Genomic DNA, 25,619 nt, shown 5'->3' with positions numbered 1-25,619 from the left:
AGCAAACAAAATCACTATTGTAGAATCAGTTGCTTTATCTGCCTAGCACTCCTATATCCTTCTGGGTAATTAGTCTATCATCAGTTTCAGAAAGTTCTTAGCACGTACATCTAATGTTATTACTTCTGTCCCAATGTCTCTCCCATCTTTTGCTGTGACTTCAATTATATGTATATTAAAACCATTTACTCTGTCTCATATATCTTTCATGCTATTTTTCTTCTGCAGTTTCCATCTTTTTTTTTTTTTTTTTTCACTCAGCCTCAGTCTGGAAACTGGTGTTTTCTGGCATCTGGTTCGCAAATCCTTTTATGCTGTGACCGAAATTGACCAAAAAAAGCAATTGTGTTCTTAGCAGCCATTACTGTTTCAGTTTTAGTATTTGTAATTAATCCCTTTTATTATCATTGTTCTATGGTAAATTCCCTACTAATCACCTGTGTTTAGGAGCATACCATTCCCACCATTCCCATTTATTTTTAAATCCATTTGTGATAACTCTACTATGTTACTTATCTTGGATTTTGCCTCTAGAATTCATTCTTATTTTTATTTTTAACTTGGTCCTCTTTACCATATGCCTCAACATTTACATTTTAATGGAATTGTCTTTAATTACATTGTCTTTGTCTTTAATTAATTAATGTAATTGTCTGAGTCAGGCTTCTCCAGAGACACAGAACCAATGGAATCTATATCTATCTATCTATCTATCTATCTATCTATCTATCTATCTATCTATCATCTATCATTATCTGTCTATCTATCTATCTATCTATGTATCTATCTATCTATCATCTATCATTATCTATCTATCTATCTATCTATCATCTATCTATCTATCTATCTATCTATCTATCATCTATCATCTATCTATGTACCATCTATTTATCTATCTGAAGCTATTTTAAGGGATAGGCTCCTGTGATTATGGGTTGTTGGATAGTTAAAAATCCCTAGGGTAGTGTTTGCTTCGGCAGCACATATACTAAAAATCTCTAGGGTAGGCTTGAAGGCTAAAAATTGAAGTAAGAGCTGTTCCAGTTGTGAATCAGAGTTCCTTCTTCTCCAGGAAACCTGTTTGGTTTAAAAATTTCAACTGATTTTATGAAGTCTACACATTATCAAGAGAAATCTGCTTTTCTTAAAGTTGACTGGTTGCAAATGTTAATCACATCTTAAAAATGCCTTCACAATGACATGTAGACTAGTGTTTTACCAAACAACTGGGCCCAATAGCCACCAAATTGACACATAATGTTAACCATCAGAATCATGTGTGAAAAATAATAAAGACTTCCAAAGATGCTTTTATCTTCCAGAGTTAACCTTATAGTGTGATAGCAAGACTGAGACAAAATCACATCATACAGACTTGAGGCAGAGTAGTAATCTTTGAGTGATTCTCTAGTTCACTCTGGTTTGATTCTCTGGTACATTCACACTTAGTATAATAGATACTAATATTTGTTTTAGAATTATGTTTCACACTGGTTTGATTCTCTGGTACATTCACATAAGAATAATAGATACTGGGCGGCCCCGGTGGCTCAGCGGTTTAGTGCTGCCTTCGGCTTGGGGTGTGATCCTGGAGACCTGGGATCGAGTCCCATGTCGGGCTCCCTGCATGCATGGAGCCTGCTTCTCCCTCTGCCTTGTTTCTGCCTCTCTCTCTCTCTCTCTCTCCCCATCATGAATAAATAAATAAAATCTTTAAAAAAAAGAATAATATATATTGATATTTGTTTTATAATATGTTTCTTCTCCTTAGAAACTAAGGAACTTCAATTTTTATTCCCTTAGCACTGAGAAAATGTCAAAAACCCAGCCGTCCTTTCAGATTCTTTTGTCTTGACTTTTAAGGTCTTGCCCTACCTAACATAATAGTTTGGCACATGTCTCAAGGGGAAAACTGACTATCCTGCTCCTATCTCTGTACCTCTCTTTGTTCTGAGATGTCACTTCCATCAAATTCTGGTTACCTTATTAGTTCCAAATACCAGAATTGTATGTCCCTATCTCATTGAAGATTGATGAAATCTCTTCCATCTTCTCTGTCTCTGGGCATTAGTGCCCAGATTAACAATTTGTCACTCCATATGAAGAATGGTCAACCTCTAAGAAGGAAGGAAGAAAACTGGTGCAACAGAACACTGGCTCACTCATCTTTAGTTTCCTTCTGTATAGAATCTTGGATCATCAAGTGTTGATTGCCACAGCAGCTTTACAATGGATTTATTATTCAGCAAACTTCCTCTTCTTCTCCTCTTCCTCCTCCTTCTTTATTTAGATTTTCTCTATGACCTGAGTAGGACTTTTGGTCTATCAAAGTTATGCATAGCTGGGATTGGAAATTACTGTTAGGGTTTTTGCCACCAAAATTAAAATTGGGGACTATTTCAAGAAGAAGCACATGGTCAATAGTTTCAACTGAAGCTGAAACCTTAACAAGCTGACTGAAGAGTGCCGATTAAATAATGTGTCATTGTCTTTTGCGGAAACAGATGATGTTAAGTGTAGAATATTTTGAGGCAAAGCTATGTCCAAGTATGTTGTTGAATATTCAAAGTGACTCTAACAATATATGGACTGCATCACACATTCTAGTGGCTTAAACACGTACAGAGAATGAAGATGAGTATTGTGGGCATAAGTGCATAAGTAGCTTTTGTCTCTGTGTCCACTTACTTCCACTTAGGGTTTCATGAGTGACTATGTCTAATAAATGAGTTGGAAGGAAATATCAGCATAAACTAACAAGTACACTGTGAATACCAGCTGACTGTAGTAATTGTAAGACAACATTGAATATGCATGTGACCTGATGTTGGATAAGGTAAGATGTGAGACGATGTGGGTCTTAGAGTCAATACAATAAGTTATATATACCATTTTATTCAATGTGAGCTTCATCAGGATTCACGATCTTATTTAATCTCCCATTCCACTTACTCTTTGGTCTTATTTCTCAATTGTCTCAGAATTTGATTAAGGACAAGTAGTGTTACTTCTCTTCCTTCAAATCCCAGAAGCTATGTTAAGGATTGTTTTCTTTAAACTAAATATAGGGGGTGGGGGGGAAGTATCACTTTATGTTGTGAGTCAATAAGATTAGATTTGATTCAAAAAGTTCCTCTGTACTAGACCAAGAGAGGAAATTGGGGGGGGGGGGGGAGGAAAAGAAAAGAAGAAAAAGGTAGCATGGTTCATATACCTATTATAGCAATTGTTTGTTTATCTAAAAGTGCTACATTCACTTTGAAGATAATAAAACGTGCCATGTGAAATTAACTTGATTAGGAGTCCCAGAAGAGAAGCAGTAGGCAGTATATTGTCTAAGACTTTGTGACATATGGAAACTACCTGAAATTATAAAACATGGCATTCTAAAATATAAGCATATGTAGCGTGTAAATTAAAAATCATTGCCCTTTTCTGACTTAGATTTTTGAAATTTAGCTAAAGTAGTAGTTTATAAATCCCAGAATGAATTCAAGCAACCTAAGTTGTTTTGGGCATGAAGCATATTTTACAGATGCTATTTTATCCTGTTACCCAAGAAACCACTTGCATTTATCACATTACCCCAGGACCTGTTTTCCTCTTTAAAGGATTCACATTTAGCCTTCTGTACCCCCAAAACCATTTTATTGCTACCTCAGGGACATGTTGCTTAGATTCTATGAATGCTTTCTATAAATTTCCCCTATAATGACAACATTGTCTAAATAACAACAAATGCCAAAAGCACTTTGTAGCTCATGTTCACTGTTGTTTGGCCAGATTCCTCGGGCTGTTGATACCACTCAACTGTAATCTATTCAGCCGGAATGATCTTTTTGAATTTATAAGCCATCAAGGGACATGAATCATACTAAACTCCGGCTTATGCCACGTTTCTAAATGTGCTAGTCCTTGATCTTTCCATGACTCTAACCCACTCAGCACTTACCAGCATGGTGTTTTTACCCATACCTTTCACTCTGAGAATACTGATTTAGTTGAATATCTGCCAAGCCCTTTTTCCCTCTCACATTCATCATCTTCTTGGAATCTGTATCCATATAGTGTATAGAAAGATGTCTTTAGTTATAAAAATGACCGTAAATTAAAAGGAAATAATGCAAGTACTCTAAACTGATGCCTGTTCGTTATATATTTAATAATTTTAGTAAGTAATGTAAAGACTTGCATACAGACATTTATGGAATAAATGATTAAACAGCTCACCTTCAATAAAATAGAAATGACCATAATCTGTTTTGCTTATTAGTCATGCTGATGTAAAGAGATCAAGAAATTGGTAGATGATGAATGCAAGAGGAGTAAACAGGCTGCAAAACACATGTGACAATAAAATCTTCCCTGTATTTTTCCTTTGAAACTCAAACATTAAAAATGCATTTTTTAAATTTTAACTCCTCTGTCTGAATTTTGCTTGGTTTCCATTTTTGTGTTTCTGCGCATTTAAGTTCATGAGCCACTACTTAGGAAGCAGAAGGGCTCTGATTTTGAAAAGCTTGTAAAATAAATTTGAAAACCTGTTTCAGGTCTCAAGTATGATTTTATCCCTGAGTTTTATATGATTTATGTTTGAGATAGAATTTATGTTTATGAAGGCATTCACAATCACAAGTTATCTTTGTTTTAAATAATTAAGTTGAAATGGGTTACCTGTAAATTCACATCCCACAAACACCCTTTAAGCAAGAATACTATTTTAAGAATACTATTGCTTTCACTATTCTCCATACTAAAAAAGAAGCCTCAGGTTTTTCACAGCCATTCTTACACAGATAGTAGAAGCAGTAGGGCACGCATTTAATTTCAAATTTTAATTAATGTGAAAGAACACTAGATCCTGAAGTACATGGCCAGCAAAAATTCCTAAGTAAATAATGAAAAAAGAGATTAGATGATTTGTTATATAAGATTTAGCAGAGGAAGATTTGGCCGTAAGTAATTTTATTTTGTTTAACCTACTTTGAGTTTTCCCTAAAGACATCTTAGAATCCTTTAATGAAAATTAGACAAATAGTAGAAATAAACTATTTTCAAGGTTAATTATTATCTAATGATTCAGCACGGAAATTTAGCAATTTAGGAGAGACTCAGATATGCATAGGTTGAAAAATAGTTAACTCTGAAACAGGATCTCTCTTTTCATTGGACATGGATAGCACCTCCATCTCGTATTCTGGGTAAGACTGTCCATTGAAGGACGCTTTGCCCCTGAGTGTTTTATTCTTCCATCAGAAAGCATGCTTAATTCTACTGTTTGAATTAATCAAGAAAAATGTAGAGCCAGTTTATAATTTGCATAGTACTATTGACACCTACGTAAGAGTTTGTCCTTGCGCTTAAAGTGGTACTTGTTCATTTTGTGGTTTCTTTATTCACAGGATTTTATTTCCTTCACTTCCATGGATATTTGTTTCTAAATTTGTTCCCTGGACACTTAGTTTGCTTCTGACCCTTTGCATAATTAATAACTGAGACTTTCTAAGCCAGTGGGTCACTAAATTGCGTTTATTTTTCCCTCTGGGGGAAAAAAAAGATACTCTATGCTTTCTTATCATTTATTGCTTTTTCGTCCCTGCTTCAAATGTATACTAATGTAATTATATTTTCAAAATCTTAACTTTTCTTCTCAACGATAAAGAAATGAAGTTGTGAAAATACACAGCACCGGGTAACTTTAAATATAATGAACGAAATGTTACAGAGATAGTCATCAGATGTAGTATCAGGGAATACAATTAAGTTCTATTCTAAAATATTTTTGCTATATTCATTACCAGGTTTAAATCTGGTATAAGCCACTTTATTGGGTGACATTCTGGATGAACAATGATGCATGTCTAATTTTCATAAATGTAAATACATTTTCTAAATAGACCGTACTGATAGTTCATTAGTGACATTAACAATATTTCTTGTCATTTGTCTTTATCTTCTGGCATTATTTGTTCATATACCATTTTTTGTTTGTTTTAAATTTATGGAAGCGTGACCACACTACCTTCTCCTACAAACGGACCTTGAGAATTTTTTTTGGAGATTCTAGCAAGGGAGCACAGCTATTGGTATACCTTTGAGGAAAAAAATCAGTCCTCCTCTATCAGGAAAGATAGATCTCAGTCTTCGACTGAGATAGACTGGTCTTAGACTGAGCGAGTGTGCAGCTTTGGGAAGGAAACACACGGAGTGGTGAGGGAGGAAGGGGACACCCACCTCCCCAACCAGATGAGCCAAATCCATTCCAATGATCAACGGGGTGATGTCACAGCCATATATTCCTCATATCCTCATATATCATTTTTAAACTTTTAAAATTACCTTGTAGGAAATCTCTTTAAGGAAGATAGATATCCTATTATAAGTGTTGGAGATATTGTCTCTCAATCCTTCTTTTTTTAAATTTATTTATTTATTTATTTATTTATTTATTTATTTATTTAGGGAGAGAGAGGGGCAGTGGGAGAGGGAGAGAGAGAGAACCTTAAGCAGGTTTCGTGCCCAGTGCAGAGTGGATATGAGGTCATGACCTGAGCCAAAGCCAAAAGTCAGCTGCTTAACCCACTGAGCCACCCAGGTGCCCCCTCAATCTGATGTTGTACATACTATAATGTCTTCAAATATACACAAACATACACAAATTTGTGTAGTAAAATCTGTCAGTTTTTGCCTTCACATCTGGACATTTGCATTCGTTTAAACACTTTCCAAAAGCAAGCCACTGGAATTACATTCTTCTATATGCTCAATTGTATTTTTGAATTTTTTGTTTGTTTTTGTTTTTGTTTTAGCTTTTTAGTCAACTTGAAATGCATTTCAGATAGTTTGAGGTCAGGACTAAACATCTTCTCATTTGGATAGCCAACTGTGTCAGAGCCATTTACTTACTTGAAATGACAGATCGTCATGGATCATGTGCCCATATTATACATACTTTCTAATTCTGACTTATTAATATCTTTCTGTTCCTATTTTATTGAGATCTTTCTAAAAATTAAGTCTGAATAGAAATGATATCCATTACTGATAAAGTATGGAGTAAATTTCAGTAATTGTTTGGTTTCTCCACTTTAATTCCTTTTTTTCATTGACTTCAAAAATATTATTGACATGCCTTTTTAAGTCAGAAAACTCAATATTAAAAAGGAAAAATGTGACACTATGAAGAAAGAAAACGGGGTGATATACACATAACTATAGGTCATGATACATGCTATTAAATAATCTGCCTATCCAAAAGGCTTTTGTTGCAGAAAGATAATTACTGATGCTTTTTGTTTATTTAATGATTAATTTATTAGTTGTAAATAAATGTATTCTAAAGATCTAAAAAGAAACTACACACAATATCTTTTTTTTTACTTTTATAGGAATTGTTATTTTAAAATGCTCTTTGACATTTCCTTAAACTAATCTTACTATTTCAGTGATTCCCAAGTATCTCAAATACTGTAATACAGAAATAAGTAACTATAAAAGCTATTTTTCTTTTCCTAAATTATTTAAAGGAATTGTAGTATGTATTATATATCTTATTTCTTTCCTCATTATCTTCATAGTTTTTTCTTATACTTTATAAGGGTAAAATAATAACCCAGAACTGATAAAAAAGAAGCATACTACCTCTACCCGGGTATGGATTGTGGTTTGTCAATTAATTGATTTCTGCTTCAAACATTAATTCTAGTTGTCCCTTCTAGACTTCTCAAAAATCTTCATTAGAACATTGTTGAAGGCCAATTTTTAACATAATATTAATGGCGTATATCTAAAGAACACTCCAAACATATAAAACACATGCATTTTCTCAACACCTGGAGGTTTTTCTGTATGTATCTATGTCCACCAAGTTTAATTTTCTTTATTTCACATCTTCCTTTAATATTTAGAAACATCATGCTTTCCTACTAGCATCACATACCATAATTTAAAGAGTGGCCCAGGGTTTTTCTCCTAGGAAGCCAGTTTGGGTAAGCAAAAGCTAGTTTCCCTAGGCAACAGATCAAGACCTATCTTCCATCAGATTTGGAGACTACTTTCTCCATGATCACTGTGTAAAAAATGGAACTGACAAGTCTTTCTGTTTCTAGTGCACACCCTACTTTTACCAGAACAAGTTGGCTTATTCACAGTCCCCTTTGCTTATCCTTCACTATTTCTTACTGGGAAAAATATCTGTAAACCATAGTTTTTTTATGCAGATAAATGTTTAATATTATTTAGGAATAATCAGAGCCACAAATTAAAAGATAATGACTATATACAATTCTTGAAACAAAGACATGTTTTTAAGTATGTCTAATACTAATAATTACATCACTAGTCTTAATTTTCCATTAGTTTTTTTAAATGTAAATATACTTATGGGCTAGTGGGGTTTCATCATGTCTCTGTATTTCAAATAATTGTAATTTTTATTTTACCTTACTGTCTGTTACCATTGCCTAGTCAATACATTTTCTATTAGCATTAGTTCCTTGAACATTTAGATATGTCCCTCTTACTTTTGAAAGCATTTTTTGTTTTCTGGGACAAGGTGTTCCAGTTCTATCTTTGGAACAGGCATACCTATGAGAATACAATCTACATGTTCTTGAAATACCTCGTATTCTACAAAATCGCCACTAACAATCACAAGGCTTATGGGGAAATTGGCATTGGCCAAAATCTATGTAACTATTTTAATAGAGAACCTAGAAAACGTAATTGGAGTCACACGAAATAACTTGAACAAACCAAGTAGCACAGGTTGTCTAGAGAGAACCTTGGGGAATATTAAAATTGCACAAAAACAACAGAGAAGAAATTGTGGCTTGTGGGCAGCACAGAATCAATGCAGTGGGGAGTGGATGGAGCTCCAAGCACGGGAACAAGTCAAACCCACCTAGTGCCTAGAAGTCTTCTGGAGTGCGATGGTAGCTCTCAGAGCCACAGGGCAGTGGCTAATTTTGCACGGTGCAGTGGCTATATATCAGTGCAGTGACTTTCAATTTTCCGAAAACAGAAGGGACCCTTGTCTCTGAAACACCCAAAGTGCTTACTACTCTTTTGCTGAGAATTTCAGTTCTTCTACCACTATTTTTGCTCTTTCCTTTCAGTAAATCAGACATGAAACCATGTAACTTTAATTTATAATTTTATCTTCATTACTAATGTGTGTGAATAAATTTGGTTAATGGAGATGTGCTAGTGTAGATGGAGATTTCCTGCAATTGCATGGAATCAGCTACTCTGAAATAGTTTGCATTTTTTAAACTCAGAAATCATGTTAAAGTTCAAAATCTGAGAGCTCATATTTAATTTTCTCTTTAATATGGGAACTCATGGAAAATAGGTTGAGAGGCCACATCTAAACTGCCATCATTCACTTTTGGCAAAACATACACTTTTTTTTTTGGGGGGGGGGGTGCAGAATTTAACACTTCTGATGTTCATTCACAATTCCAAATGCTTGCTTGCTTTATTTATTTATTTATTTATTTATTTATTTATTTATCTATTTATTTATTTTTTAGAGACGGGGAGAGAAACAGAAAGAGAGCATGAGGGAGGCTGGGAAGGGCCAGAGGGAGAGAGAGGGGGAGAGAGAGAGAAAGACATAGGCAGGCTTCACATCTAGACTATCTGATGGGGGGCTCAGTCTCACAACCTGAGATCATGACCTGAGCTGAAATCAAAGAGTTGGATGCTTAACCAACTGAACCACCCAGGCTTCCCTAAATGCTTTAATTTTATAAGTAAAACCTAGTTAATTTTCCCTATATTATGCACACTTGGAACTTTTACTTTTGCCTAAATTGGGATTATATATCATTTTCTTTTATAATGCTCAAAATTCCTATTGACCAAGACAAAAAATCTCTAAGATATGGAAATAAAAAAATAACAAATAATGCTTATAGGTTTTCCTAATGATACATTACCTTATATTTCTGGAGTAAACCCTGTTTGTCATGATTCATTTGATTTAAGTACTACTGCACAGTTTATTTTTCTAATATTTTATTTGTATTTTGGCATTTATTCAAAATGAAATTTATCTACAGTGTTCTTTGTGCTGAGTTATGCTATGTTTGTAAGAATACTGGGTAAGATTTTTAAAATATTTTCTATGTTATCGCACATTTTGAATAAAATCAAAACCGTTCTTTGAACTTAATTTTGTTAATTTACGTTTCACTAAAAAAGCATCCATTTCTTAGCTTTTAAAATGCATTTGTTCAGGGCTGCACATCATATTATTTTATAAGATTTTATTATTTTTCCTATCTGTGGCTATATGTTACATACTTATCTCTTTATCCATAAGCAGGAATGTGGCATTAAAAAAGGCTAATATTAATTTGTCAAGTTATATTTGCACTCTTGTGTTACTTTTTAATATTTTGATGTGATTTTATTTTTTAAATATTTTTCTTATTTTTTTGTATTTATTTATTTTATATACAGAAAGAAAAAAATCTGAATGAAAATGTGAGGTCCAAGTCAATAGCATTGATCTAGCATAAACAACAAATAATATATAAAGCTATGAAGTTTAGGTTCCAGTCCTAGATATCTGACCTTGAGTAATTCACTTAATTCATTTTCTATGTGATTTACATAATGCTTGTCATTACTACTTAGATCTCAGTAACACCACTCAACATGAAAATGTTTCCCGGGGGAGATGTACGTGTGTGTGTGTGGTGCGTACGCACATGTGCAATGTGCTTATATTTTACAAACTACTAACAAACTACTAACTACTTTTAGAAATAAATGATCATGTGCAATGGAGAATGAAATGGTTTATTTATTTACATCCATTGGTTTTGGCAAATGTATACTAAAATCCTTCAGAGATCTGACACATTTCCCCCCCCCATAAGAGGTTTTATACTCAGGTATCCAAATCTCATTAACTCTGTCAATATGACCATGAGTACATCCTCAATGGGAAAACCTTTCTAGAATTTTCCCATTTGATTAACACCTTACATTATCTTATTTGATTAAATACTTTAAATTGAATGAAGGACTCCAAGGAGCTCTTTTTTTTTTTTTTGCAACGAAAAAAATAATAACCCTGTCATGAGTAGCAGACACTAATCTTTGTTCAACTTTTAATTTAATTTCTCAAATATAATACTCTTTGAATGGCACATGCAATACTTAGGACATATCCAAAAATTTCTTGCAAATTATAAAGGAACTCTTTTTTAGTTCTTCAAATTCCTCAAACATAGAAAAACTCAAATGAAAATTGTAAAATAAATGTATATAATTAATCTTATCTATCTATCATACTGCAGGTACATAGTCTTTAAAGGACTACTGATACAGGGAAGTTGATAATATTGTAATCAATCACAATTTATCACTGTCTAAATCAGTTTTGATTGAGGCAATATAAACTGAAAATAGATCCAATGTATATATGATATTGCCAAATATGTGTGAGACATTACTGTGTAATAGTTTGTTCATTTGTTTGGAATTATAAAGACCTAGTTTTAAATCCAGCTTTAACATTTACCATCTCTGAGACTAGGGAAAAGTGAGTTGCTTATTTTCGTCTGTAGCAATGGATACAAGACTTATGACACAATCTCCATCCTTCTAGAGTATGTGCCTTCATATATAATCTATCATGAAATGTTTCCTTAGTTCCATTATCCATAAAGTGATAATAATTATGATAATATTAACTTTCTTAAAGGCGTTTGGGGATAATACACACATAATAAGCATGTAATGAGTGATAAGTAGCCTTATGGTTAACTCTGTTCATTAGTAGTATATTGAAAAGAACGGGCATGGCAAGAGTGATTATAGTTCAATCTTAAATGATAGAAAATAATTTCTCATCTTTTCCTTTTTAACTCATGCTTAAAAACCTGAAAGTAGAGTTTACAGGAGCAATAGATGATTTCCTGTCATTAAGAATAGAAAGAAAAAACTCATATTGTGTTGATAATAAACCTGAAATACTTTAATCAATTGGAGATTATTTTAGTTATTTAAGGGTTTATTCTGAAATAAATCCATTCTGATTACTCTGTAGGCAGCTGGAGGTGCCAACAGAGGGGATCTCTACTCATCTATATACTCTGCCAATTAGATATTCCACCAATCTAGACGGCTCTTACATTTTGTCTTGTTATTTTCCAAGAAAATGCTCAAATGTGTTTATATATTCTTGAGTTCCAATTCAGCATTTATTCACACATTCCACACATTTCACAATATTCAGCAAATTCAAAACTTGGATTGATAAAAAATGTTTTACTTGGCCAGAAACATCAAACAGGCTCACCTCCAAAGGTGATCCTCTTATCTCAAGAAGAATTAATAAAGCTTTTCCACTTTCAATATAAATGTCAAAATTCTTGCCTGAACAAACTTTAAAGCAACACAAGAACAGTGACGTCAAGCTCTTCTATGTGCTTAAGCTTAAATTGGCTGCTAATAAATTATTTTTCAAAGTCTATAGATACATGGTCTTCCTGCAAGATGGTTTAATGGATGTGCTGCCCATTCAGCCTGTTGCATTTTTGGGTTGCTACCAACACAAATCTTTTTTGCATTGCATGGGCATGGAAATCTATCCAATGAAGTAAATTGGATAATTGAATTTTGATTCAAAAGTTTCTGTGCAAAATCCCCTTATGTTTTCTATGAAAAGATCATCGAAGATACGACCCACAATGCTATTCAATGTTTTTTTCTGTAAGAACCTGTGAAGTGAATTTCTCTTAAAATTCAATATTTTTATCTTTCTAGAGAAATCACTGTGTCCTGAACTGTCTATAGGAATGTCAAAACTTACAGTATCTCACTTTTTGCCAGGTTTGACAAGCAGCTCAACAATCATGATTAATCAAACAGAAATATTAACCTGGGTGATCACAAAGTGTGCTTTTTTTATTGTTAAGTTTTTTCCTTCTCATAAATTTACAAGCCTCTAAAATATCTCTGTAAAAATATGTGAAGCAGACAAATGAGCTTTAAAATATTCTATCATTATAATTCTATATTTGATTAAATTTTGCCATATTTTATATAGTATATCACTAATTATTATGTAAAATAAATGATTTATAACTAATTTATTGCAAAAATCAAACATCAGACCTGAAAATAACAAAATCTTTTAAAGGCAATATACCTGTAGCATTGCAGACAGACAAGATCATTCAACTATTTATTCATTTATTTTAAAACTTTTGTTTGATTATTTCTCTGTATGTCGATAATAAGTATAATTTTGAGAAACTAAGAGTTTTTTAAAATATAAATTGATTTTTTAAAGTTTTTATTTATTTATTCATGAAAGACAAAGAGAGAATGAGTCAGAGACACGGAGTGGGAGAAGCAGGCTCCCCACAGGGAGCCCCATGAGGGACTTGATCCTGGGGTTCCGGGATTACTCCCTGAGCCAAAGGCAGACACTCAACCGCTGAGCCATCCAGGAATCCTGAGAAACTAAGAATTTTAAACTACTAAGTAAACTTATTACTAGTTAAATAAATTATGTGGTTACTGAAAGTCACCATAATTATAGGCTAAGACTTGTTACAAATGTTTTATTTGAAAACACATAATATTATTTTTTGGCATAATATAAGCATAAATAAACTATTCTTTCCCAGCTGAAAGAGCATCAGAAAATTTCTTCCCAGAAATATTTTTATGGATAAATACTTTCTTTCAGAAATCTCATTTTATTCATTTTTATCTTTCTTTTTATTTTGGATTTTAATATCATTATCGTTTCTGATTTTAAATAATGGATGCAATACTTTTTAGAACATGTATCTACTAAATATGTTGGAGAAGACTTTTTTAGTTGTTTTCTTTTTATGTAAAGTTTTTCTAGTTCTTTTTTTTTCTTTCAAGCTTTTATTTAAAATCAGGTTAGTTAATATACAGTGTATTATTAGTTTCAGGGGTAGAATTTAGTGATTCATCAGTGTATATGACACCCAGTGCTGATTACATCAAGTGCCTTCCTCAATGCCTATCACCCAGTTACCCCACCCCCCCCACTTCCGCACCAGCAACTTTCAGTTTGTTTCCTATATTTAAGAGTCTGTTAAATATATGGTATTTGTCCTTATTTTTTTTCACTTTTCCTATGTTCATCTGTTAAAAAAATAAATAAAAATAGTTTTTTCTATTTCTATACCCAACATCATTGTGTCCATTTGTTCTGCTGCAATTTCCACTAAAATTAACAGAACCTATGAATTGTTAAAATGAATTAGAATACTTTAATTTAAAGCATGTTTACTATTTGCCATTCAGTGAAACAGAGGATATGTGAAGAGGCACAGTAAATATTTGCATTTTTTTTAAAGATTTTATTTATTTATCCATGAGAGAAAGAGAGGGAGAAAGGGAGAGGCAGACACACAGGCAGAGCTGGAGAAGCAGGCTCCATGCAAGGAGCCCGATGTGGAATTTGATTCCTGGCCTCCAGGATCACACCCTGAGCCGAAGGCAGATACTCAACCACTGAGACACCCAGGTGTCCCACTATTTGCATTTTTAAGTGTGCATGACCATGTATATAAAGTACTTACATAAGTTTTTGGTTATGAGTGTACATGGTGTGTGTGTGTGCATGTGTGTGTGTGTAGGAGGAGGAGTGCAGAGGGAAGAAGGGATATAAACACAATTTTGTTAACTGTTGACATTAAGTTCCTTTTTAGACATTCAAGTGAAGAGTATACCTGGAAGTGGCTTTCATGGGAGCTATTTTTTAAGATTCAATCTAGTGTATATGGTAGTTGAAACCATATAGTATCTGAGATAAGCAGGGAAAGTCTGAAAAGTGAGAAAATATAATAGTTAGGGAACCTAAAAACTTGAGTTTCAGGCAAGAAAAAAGTACATGTAAAACATACTGGGGAGCAACAAGGCAAAAGGAAAACTAGAAGACAGTAGCGTTTGGAAATAAATGGAAAAGAAAGAAAGTTGTTGGGTTTTTATTTATTTATTTATTTATTTGAGAGAGAGAGAGAGAGAGAATGAAAAAGAGAGCCAGAGAGCGCTCACCGCTCACCTCTGAGCAGAGGGAGAGGCAGAGGGAAATCTCAAGTGGACTGAACAGGGTGCCCAATGTGGGGCTCAACCCCATAAGCCATGAGGGATCATGACCTGAGCTGAAATCAAGAGTCTGATGTTTACCCAACTGAGCCCCCCAGGTGCCCTGAAAGGAAAGTGTTAAGAAAGAAGTTGCAGGTCAGTTCTCCATGGTGAATGACTGTTCTCCACGGCTCTTGTCTCCACCTTTGAGTGACCTTCCCTTTCAGTCATCCTCCTCAGCCACTTCTATTGAGGACATTGGAGAGGATGTTCTGCTTAGTAAGTCAGCAGCTGAACACAGAAGTTTGGACCCCAGATGTAAAACATTAAAAAAAAAAATCATTATTGCTTTTTCATTCCAGGTGGCTCAGTTGGTAGACAATGAAACTCACTCAAAATATTTGTGAATTTCTTGGCAATTGATTCAAATCAATAAATCATGACTGCAATTCTAAGACATGTATCATTACAGATTTAATTATGATTATTTGAGATGCTTCAGGCTTCTGTGGGACTGTACCTGTAAGGATATTCAATATGGACTTTGGATGATTTTCCCAGGTTCTTTCATTTCTGACGTAAACTCCATGTTCTAACTGTGCTTCACTGTGAACAATTTTCTAAACAATCAATATTGAAACTTATGCCTAACAATCTTTTATAAATTGTCCCATCTTTCTTACCTGATTTTACCTCTTAGCTATACTCCAGTTACTTTTTGTTCCTTTTCCTAAATGACTTTCTTCATACTTTGTCCTTGTAGGCAGCAGCTCCAGCCCTCACACATGTATGAGGAAAATTTTTCATTTGTATTTTAGTAGAAAATTATTAATACAGTAATTAGACACAGAGAAACAAAGAAACATTATATATATATATAATGTTACATACATATATATATAGTTATAGAACATATAGAATATATATAGTTAAAGAATACTTCGTGAGTTAAAGAAAGCCTAATTTTGATTCCAGATGAAACTTCCTAAGTTTGGCTTAGTTAAAGTTATTTTCTCCACTTAGGAAGCTAATTTCAGTATGATGATTTTCATGCATAAAGATGTAGATAAAAATGTGTGGCAAAATTGTGAAAATAAAGGTTTCTATACATTGTAATTAAACACAACTGCTATTTCCCCCATTTATACTTTTGAATAAATGTTTTATATTTGTCTATACTGTGTTCTAGTCATCACCTAGGATATCCTTAAGTAAAAGTAATAGCTGAATAATTGTGGTTAAAATATCCATGGATCCTTCAGGTCCATTATATTTGTACCTAAGCCAATCAATCCTAATGATATCACCAAACTTTTCGTTATAAAAAAATCCAAACACATATCATGTATTTAAAGACTATAGAGGTATCAGATTAAAATAAAAATCACTTATTTGAATATTATGTTTCATAATTGTATCAGTTCAAAATGTCTAAATCAAATACATAGATAAAAGGATAGATAGACATAGGGATGCCTGGGTGGCTCAGCGGTTGAGCATCGTCTTTTGGCTCAGGGCATGATCCTGGTACCCTGGCTCAAGTCCCACACTGGGCTCCCCACAGGGAGCCTGCTTCTCCCCCTGCCTGTGTCTCTGCTCCCCCCTCTCTCTCTGTGTGTCTCTCATGAATAAATAAATAAATCCTTTTAAAAAATAGGTAGACATAGATACATAAGTATATTTCTTATAGTGACATACTTAACTGAATCAGAGATTAGGAACTATACTAAAAGATACACTAAGACATTATTGCTATGAATATTTTAAACAGAAAACAAAACATTTAAATCTTAAGCTTAAAATTTGACATATGTAAGTTAACAAATTAAAAAGGAAAAAAAGGTTTTACTGTAGAATATTCAAGTTTTAAATAAATTGTTGGTATTTCTAAGAGAATCATCAAAAATGATAGAGTAATTCTCTTTGTATTTATAATGTTTAAATGCCCTGTCCTCTTGAAAATCCCTGATATTAGTATGCCATACAAAATGTATTTACCATTTTGCCATCTGCACATAAATTTGTGCAGTTTTAAAGTGTTACAATTATCCTTACAGAAGATTGTTACTGACTTCTTTGATGGACTTTTTTACTCTCCAATTCCCATGTAAAATAGCATAGAGTATGTTCACATGATGAATTATAGCATTTCTGAAATGGAAAGAAGTAGAAGTGATCAGAATGTTGTTTAATAATATTACATTCTGTGAGCATGTACACTGAGAAAAGAAATGTGTTGTTAGGAACTAATTCAGAATCATGACAGGAAATGTTCCATGCCATATATTTCTGGTAAAATTCCTCATATTAGAATGGGCCTATATGATTTAAAGAGAAAAAGGAACAATTAACTGATAAGGGATATCCACCCTTTTCTAAAGGAATGTTTTATTTACAAAATAAAGATTAAACACCTTTGTGCTCTATAAATTACTTATTGTGGGTAAAGTAAATAAATGTTGTATTTAAATATTAATTCTTAGTTTTACATATTTTTCAAGATTCACTGAGAAAAATTGATTTTGTTATTTAGTACATTTATTATGTAAAAGCAATCTGTTCAGCTCTTATAGACATCAATTAGAAAAATATAGACATTTCATCCAACAAATATATTAGTTTTGACAGTAAATTTTAAATTTGAACATGAGGTATATTTTAACATAGCCTTGTGAATTTACTAGGCTATTTAAACCTATTTAAATTTCTATTTAAAGCTTCATTAACATTCATTATTACATAACAAAATATTTCCTACATCTTAAATATCAAAAAAACATGGATGAGACAATTCCAATATGGTAACAAAAAGACTACTCATTTAAAGTGATGATGTAGATATTTTGAAGGGATGAAAACATATTTACAGTGTTTCTTGAGCTTATTTTTGTGTATGTGTAAAGTGGTCCAGTTTCATTCTTCTGCACTTTTAAGCAGACAGACTTCTAAGTACGTATAATTCCACTTTGAAATAAACCTATAGAAATACTTTGAATCTGTATTATGTGTGTATGTATGTAAATTTTAAAAAGGTATATCCAGCTAAACTTTTATACTCCCAAATATATGTGACAAATATATTACTTTTAGAAGATCAATTTAACATTGATCATACTAGAATTCAATTTCCAGTGAAAGTGGAGAGAGCTTCTGATTTAATGATGCAGTCAAATAACATCATCAGTACCTGCCATATGAGACTTATTCAATGAATAATAAATACAGAAGAAATAGATGTTTGGATATACCTCTATCTATGTAGATATTTGTATATAAATATACATATATATCTAATTAAAGAATTTCTATATATTTTATTGTATATTATAGTTTTTTACAATTTTCTATTTCTAACTGAATTTTTTCTTTCAAGAATATATTACTAATATTTTTAAAAGCTCTTTAAGTTTTATAAAATAAATATTAATAAACATAACATTAGCTTTACCAAGTTTCATTTAAATTCTTCCTACTGGGATGCTTGGCTCAGCAGTTTGCCTTTGGCTCAGAGCATGATCCCGGGGTCCTGGGATCGAGTCCTGCATCGGGCTATCGGGCTACCGGCAGGGAGCCTGCTTCTCCCTCTGCCTATGTCTTTGCCTCTCTCTCTCTCTGTGTCTCTATGAATGAATAAATACAATCTTTAAAAAAAAATTCTTCGTACTACGAGAGTTTAAAACATAGATATCAAGGTCCTCTGATTTATAGTCAAGTAAAGCAATTTAATAAGTGTTATTTTTTCTTCTAAATACAAGACTTTAAGCTGACACAAATTAGGTTCAATATTGAATACAATTTTAATTAGTGAGCATTCAGTATATTTAAGAATGGAAATATTATTTGGATATTAACTAAGCATTAGATTACATAAATTTTTGTAATGGCCTTCCTAGTGTTTAGGAAATATTTAAAAATCTTGTGGGATACCCGTTTATTTATTTATTTTTAAATAAATTATGTGAGAATCACTAGAACTACTGGCAAATATTTTGTTTATTTTTCCACACAGAATATATATTTACCCTTCTCTGATCTCTTTGAATCAGGTATGTCCATTTGACTTGGTCCAGTGAAATGTGAGAAATGAAATATGTTGCTTTCCAAGAAAGGTCTACTATCCCCTAGTTGGTAAATGTGGAATTACCTCTGTAGGTGGACCTGCCATCAGTATAGTGTCCATTATACCTTCAATGAACAGAGACCCTCATTGTGCCTTGATGAAGATAAAACTTGAGGGAAAATTTTCAATTTATTGTACTAATCCACCAAGATTTTGGATGTGTTTGGTATCGCTGCAAAACCTAGATGCACCAGATTGATGCAAATATGTTATATTACACAGTAAGGATATGCCTATGTGACTAGCATAGATTAGGAATCTCAACAGAAACTATGGCTTGGGATCTTTAGTTCCAAAATATTCTATACATATGTCACTTTTCCAAACTAAAGAGAAAGTCTCTCTAATTTGGCATATACATAAAATGACAGTTAATATTTATGTCTGTATGTCTAGTCCCTTGCTCTGAGGCAGCCTTTGACCATGATGAATATTCTTACTTTAATGCTATGTGATAATGCTTGCTTTTCCTATAATAACATGCAGACTTGTACAAATTATTACTGGTTTCTTTGAGTTTTCTTTTATAATAGAACCTGGGTCAAATGAAACCAGTAGTATACCTTTGTATAATAATTACTCCATAATCTATTATGCCTGTAAAACTCTAATTAATATCAATATTTTTATTAATATTATTTAACTCTCTTTGCAGAATTCCAGGTATTTTTTAAAGTTTGTTTTCCAATTTAATACTCCCACCTTTAACTCTACCTAAAACATTGTTAAATAAGTCACTGCATTTAAAAAAAAAAAAAAAGCAGAACAAAACAACCAAAGAAAAGTCATTTCATTTTTATTTGAAATATTATGCTTTTCATATCTAGAAACAAAAAATTGTATTTGATTCATTTTAGGTATGCTTGAATATTTTTAAGCCTTTAATTGTGTTGTTGTTATTCTTTATTTTTTACTTTCTTATTTTATTTTTTAAAGATACTTAATAAGATTAAACATTTAGTAGTATTAACATTGCCAACAGATGTTAGTTGGGCTTCTCTGCCTCTATGTGGTCTTATATCATCAGAGAGACTAGATTTAGCTTTTCCCCAAGTTCATCACCAGCCAAGTGCCAGCAGAGTTAGAATAAAAGGTGCATGTCCTCCTGAAGTCTAGGCCTGTAATTCACATAAAATTACTTCTACTACATTCTACAGGTTGAAGTAAGTTGTGTGCAGCCCAGAATCTTTATTAGTCTTTATTTCTTTAAGAAAAAAACTAAAGTCATACTACAAACAAGTTTGTGATACAATGTAGCCACTTGTTGCAATCTACCACAAACCCAAAATAGAAGATATTTAGAACACACATAAACATAAAAACATTAGTATTCATATAGTTTTAATATTGCAGCTTTGTGATATATTTTGAAATCAGGAGTGTGATGCCTCTAGCTTTGTTCTTTATCAAGCTTACTTCAGCTATTCAGGATCCATTGTGGTTCCATATAAATTTTAGGGTTATTTTTTTAAGTTAGGATTGTTTTTCTATCTCGCAAAAATGTTGGGATTTTGATGGGGATAACACTGAATCCATATATTGCCTTGGTTACTATGGGAATCTGAACAATGTTAAATCTTCCAATCCACAAACACAGACTATCTTTTCTGTTATGTCTCTTTAATTTATTTTAAAAACCACTGTTTTATAGTTTTCAGTGTACAAGATTGTCTTTTACTTAAGTCTATTCCTAAGTATTTTATTCTTTTCAATGTTATTATAAAGTGTATTGTTTTCTTTATTCCTTTTTAGATGGCTCCTTGTTAGTGTATAGAAATGTAACTGATTTTTGCATGTTGATTTTGTGTCCTGCAAATTTACTAAATTTACTTATTGGTCACAACAGGTGGTTCTCTGTTTTGTTTTGTTCTGTTTATTGTTACTTTATTTCTTTTTCTTCTTTTTTAAGAGTCTCTAGGGTTAGCTACATAGAAGAGCATGTAATTTACAAAGATTTTGTTTTTTGTTTTCTGTTTTGGATTATTTTTATTTCTTTGTCTTACATAATTTCTCTGTCTAGAACTTCCATTCCTATGAAAGGTGGAAACAATAGTCATTCTTGCCATGTTCCTTAGCTTAGAAGAAAAACTTACTTTTTCACCATTGAGTATGTTAGCTGTGAAAAGCTACAGTAATTAATACAGTTTAGTACTGACATAAAAGCAGAATATAGAGCAATGGGACAAAATGGAAAGCCCAGAAATAAACCCACATATATGTAGTAAACTGGTCTTTGACAGGAGTCCAAGAACACACAATGGGAAGGGATTGTCTCTTCAACAAATTATGTTGAAAAAACTGAATACCCACCTGCAAACATACGAAATTAGGCCCTTACTATACACAATACACACAAATCAACTCAAAATATATTAAAGCCTTAAATGGAAGAAATCAAACTATAAAGCTGCTAGAAGAAAACATAAGGGAAACACTTTTTTATATTAGTCTTTGCAATGATTTCTTAGATATGACACCAAAAGCAGAGATAACAAAAGCAAAAATAGACAAGGAGGAATGCATCAAAATAAAAACATTCTGCACAGAAAAAAAAAGATAAAATGAAAAGGCAACCTATGAAATGGGAGAAAATATTTGCAAATCATATATCATAAAAGAGCTTAACTCTTTTACAATATACAAGGAGCTCCTAAAACCTTTCAAAGGAAAGAAAATTAAAAAATGGACAAAGGACTTGAAGATGTTTCTCCAAAGAGAACATGCAAATAAAAAACAGGTATATTAAAAGATGCTCAACATAGCTATTTATCAAGGAAGTTCAAATCAAAATCACAATGAGGGATTATTTCATGCTTGTTAGAATGGCTATCATATATAAATATAAAACAAGATTGGTAAGCTTATGGAAAAAAGGAATCTATGCACTTTCAGTGGGGAAGTAAGATAGTGAAGAAACTGTAAAAGAGTATGGAGATGCTTCAAAGAATTGAAAACAGAACTACTATATGAGCCAGTAATTTCACTTCTTACTAATATCCAAAAAAAAAAAAATCAAGATCTTGAAGAAGTATCTGCACTCACACATTCATTGCAGCATCATTCATAATAGCCAAGATATGCAAACCAAGTATCCATTGACAGATGTGTGGATTAAAAAAAAAAGTGGTATATACATAGGATGGACTAATAATTAGCCATGAGAAAAAAGAAAACTCTTTTACTTGTGACAACATTGATGAATGGAGAGGATATTATTGTAAACTAAATAAGCCAATCATAGAAGGACAAATACTACATAATTCCATCTATGAGGTGTGTCTAAAATGTTCAAACTCATAGATGTAGAAAATACAACAGTGGTGACCAAAGGCTAGGGATGAGGGAAATGGAAAGTTGTTATTTAATGGTTATAAAGTTTAAGTTACAGTAAATGAAGACATTATAGATATTTCCTATAAAGCATAGTTGGCTATAGTTAATCATATATTATTATGCATTTCAATATTTTAAGAGGGCAAATATCATGTTAAAGTGTTCTTTAGAAAAAGTGACAAAAGGAAACTTTTTTTTTAATTTATTTTTTATTGGTGTTCAATTTACTAACATACAGAATAACCCCCAGTGCCCGTCACCCATTCACTCCCACCCCCGCCCTTCTCCCCTTCCACCACCCCTAGTTCGTTTCCCAGAGTTAGCAGTCTTTACGTTCTGTCTCCCTTTCTGATATTTCCCACACATTTCTTCTCCCTTCCCTTATATTCCCTTTCACTATTATTTATATTCCCCAAATGAAAGAGAACATATAACTTTTGGAAAAGATGGATATGTTTATTGCTTTGGTTGTGGTGAAGGTGTCAGGGGGATTTGCATATGTCCACCAAATTGTACATATTAAGTATGTGCAGTTATTTGTATACTAATTATATATCAATGAAACTGTTTAAAAAAGAAACAAAAACATTAGTATTGGGATAATATAAAAATATTGGTCAAATAAAAAAAAAAAACTAAACCAAGGTGAAAACAGTAAAACTGATAATTCACAGCAAAGGGGATTGAAAAGGTAAACATAAAAAAAAATGAAAAGGTAAACATAAAAAAATAAACTACACTGATAATGTATGTAAAGTAAACATTTAAATACTTACATTCCCTTGGAAAAATTATAAATCTGTCTATGTTGAATTGACAAAAAATAGAGGAAAGCTTATTTTTTTTAATATGGTGTTGATAAGGCTAAAATTTAAAACAACCATGAATATTGGCCAATTGTTTTCTTTTCTTTTTGTGTCCTTACATGGCTTTGGTATCAGAGCAATGTTGTCATCATAAGATGAATTTGAAAGTGTTCTCTCCCCTTCAGTTTTTTGGAAGAGTTTCAGAAAGAATGGCATTAATTCTTTAAATGTTCAGTAGTATTCATCAATGAAAATGGTTCCTGGGCTTTTCCTCCTTGGGAAGATTTTAATTACTAATCCAACCTTCTTGTTATTGGTCTGTTCAGATTTTGTATTTCTTTCTGATTTGTTCTTGGTTAATTGTGTGTATTTCTAGGAATTTATTGCTTCCTTCTAGAAGATCTAATTATAGATGTATAATTAGTCATAGTAGTCGCTTATGATCCTGTTTATTTCTGTAGTATCAATTATAACATCATCTTTTTCATTTCTGATTTTATTTCAGTCTTATTCTTTTCTTAGCTATTCTAAGTAAAGTTTTATCAGTTGTTTTTACCTTTTTTGAAAAATCATCTCCTAGTTTCACTGATTTATTCCCCTCATTGTTTTTCTGTTCTCTGTTTTATTTATTTTTGCACTAATCTTTTTATTTTTTACCTCCTTATGATAACTTTGGGCTTATTCTCTTTCTAGTTCTTGAAGTATATAGTTAGGTTGTTTATTTGAGATCTTTCTACTTTCTTAATATATGAAAGAAACGAACAAAGAGAGAAGGAAGGAAGAACAAAGAGAGAAGGAAGGAACGAAGAAAAGAAAAAGAAGAAAGAAAGAAAAAGAAAGAAAGAAAGAAAGAAAGAAAGAAAGAAAGAAAGAAAGAAGAAAAGAAAGAAAGAAAGAAAGAAAGAAAGAAAGAAAGAAAGAAAGAAAGAAAGAAAAGAAAAATCCCTAGCTTATACCATTCACAAAAATTAAATCAAGATATATTACAGACAAAAATAAGACCTGATACCATTAAATTCCTAGAAGAAAACAAGGAGAAGCAGCTCCTTTACACTGATTTGGGAAAAAAAATTTTTTTTTTTTTTGGTATGACACCAAACCACAAAAAACAAAAGCACAAAAAAATAAGTGGAACTATGTCAAGCATAAAAGCTTCTACGTAACAAAAGACAATCAACATAATGTAAAGACAATTTCCTTTCCCTTCTAACATGTGGAATACATCAAAAGTAATAGGATATTACTCCTGAGTGTAGATGACAAAGTTTAGGATGTCCCCCTCTCTTGATTTGGTCAAGTACACAGCCATACTGTGAATTGCCTGGTAATGAGGGTAGAAGTTGGCTTTCCACTAATAGCCAGTAAAGAATCTGGGCCCTTACCTCAGCGTATGAGATTATCCCGACAATAAGTATGTAGGTGAGCTTGGAAGCAGATACATCCTCAGTCATACCTTGAGATGATTGTCACCTTGTGAGACCATGCTGGGAGTCTTCACTCACAAAAACTAAGAAAATGACTATTTGGGAGAAATTTATAACACAAGATTAATAACTGATACCACCAGTGAAAGGGAATGATGTCATGTCATAAAACGAAAAATATCCAGTTCTAGATATATACTATAAAAATAGTATGGCCACAATAAACTAAGAAAGAGACTAAATAAATGGGTTATTCAAAAATGAAAAAAAAATTTAGTTAATAAACACATGTCAACCTAAAATACAAAATTATGAGTAAACCATTAAATTATAATTATATTAATATATATTTTATACTTGGACATTAAAGTAACAATTATATACTATATATAATTTATTCATATGTAGTAAGAATATTTTAATATCAATCCATGATATAACACAAAGATCAGGATAGTGCCCCAATGAAGGATCATTGAGCAAAGAAGGCATCATGTCATTTATAATGTTCATTTTTCAAAAAAATAGGTCTGATGCAAATGTGGCAGAGTGCTTTTCACTTTTCTTACATTTTGGTAGGGTATGCAAGATATTTTTTATATTATGTTCTTTTTCTTGTTTGAAATATTTCATAATTTTTAAGAATAATATTTAAGAAGGAAAAGTAAAACTTTACATTGTGACACATTAATATGAACTTGATAAATTGACAAAATAATGGAGATTAAGAACATCTGCATTTGGTTTAGACAAGCTAAGAGAGGACTGAATTAGATACAGATCTTTCTTATTGTAGCAATCTGATGACAACAGGATCAGCAGCCATAGCACAACAAATGAATTCCA

At 32.3% G+C, this 25,619-nt stretch overlaps 1 long non-coding RNA gene across 17 annotated transcripts in view; it reads right to left on the bottom strand.

The window, feature by feature from the left end:
• Positions 1-25,619, bottom strand: part of LOC144313062 (uncharacterized) — a 186,222-nt gene that overhangs the window by 116,587 nt on the left and 44,016 nt on the right. For 11 of the 17 annotated variants that reach the window (XR_013378769.1, XR_013378768.1, XR_013378767.1 and 8 more), the window contains one exon: positions 24,732-24,868. The exons of 2 other annotated variants lie outside the window; for them this stretch is intronic. This is a non-coding gene — a long non-coding RNA (uncharacterized LOC144313062). Of the gene's footprint in view, positions 1-17,088; positions 17,242-18,538; positions 18,711-24,731; positions 24,869-25,619 lie in introns of all 17 variants that reach the window. 4 more of the 17 variants (XR_013378780.1, XR_013378775.1, XR_013378778.1 and 1 more) reach the window with 2 other exon arrangements.

This window comes from Canis aureus, chromosome 4 (assembly GCF_053574225.1).
Source record: "Canis aureus isolate CA01 chromosome 4, VMU_Caureus_v.1.0, whole genome shotgun sequence".
Lineage (NCBI taxonomy): Eukaryota > Metazoa > Chordata > Mammalia > Carnivora > Canidae > Canis > Canis aureus.
This window is presented reverse-complemented; position numbering and strand designations above follow the sequence as displayed.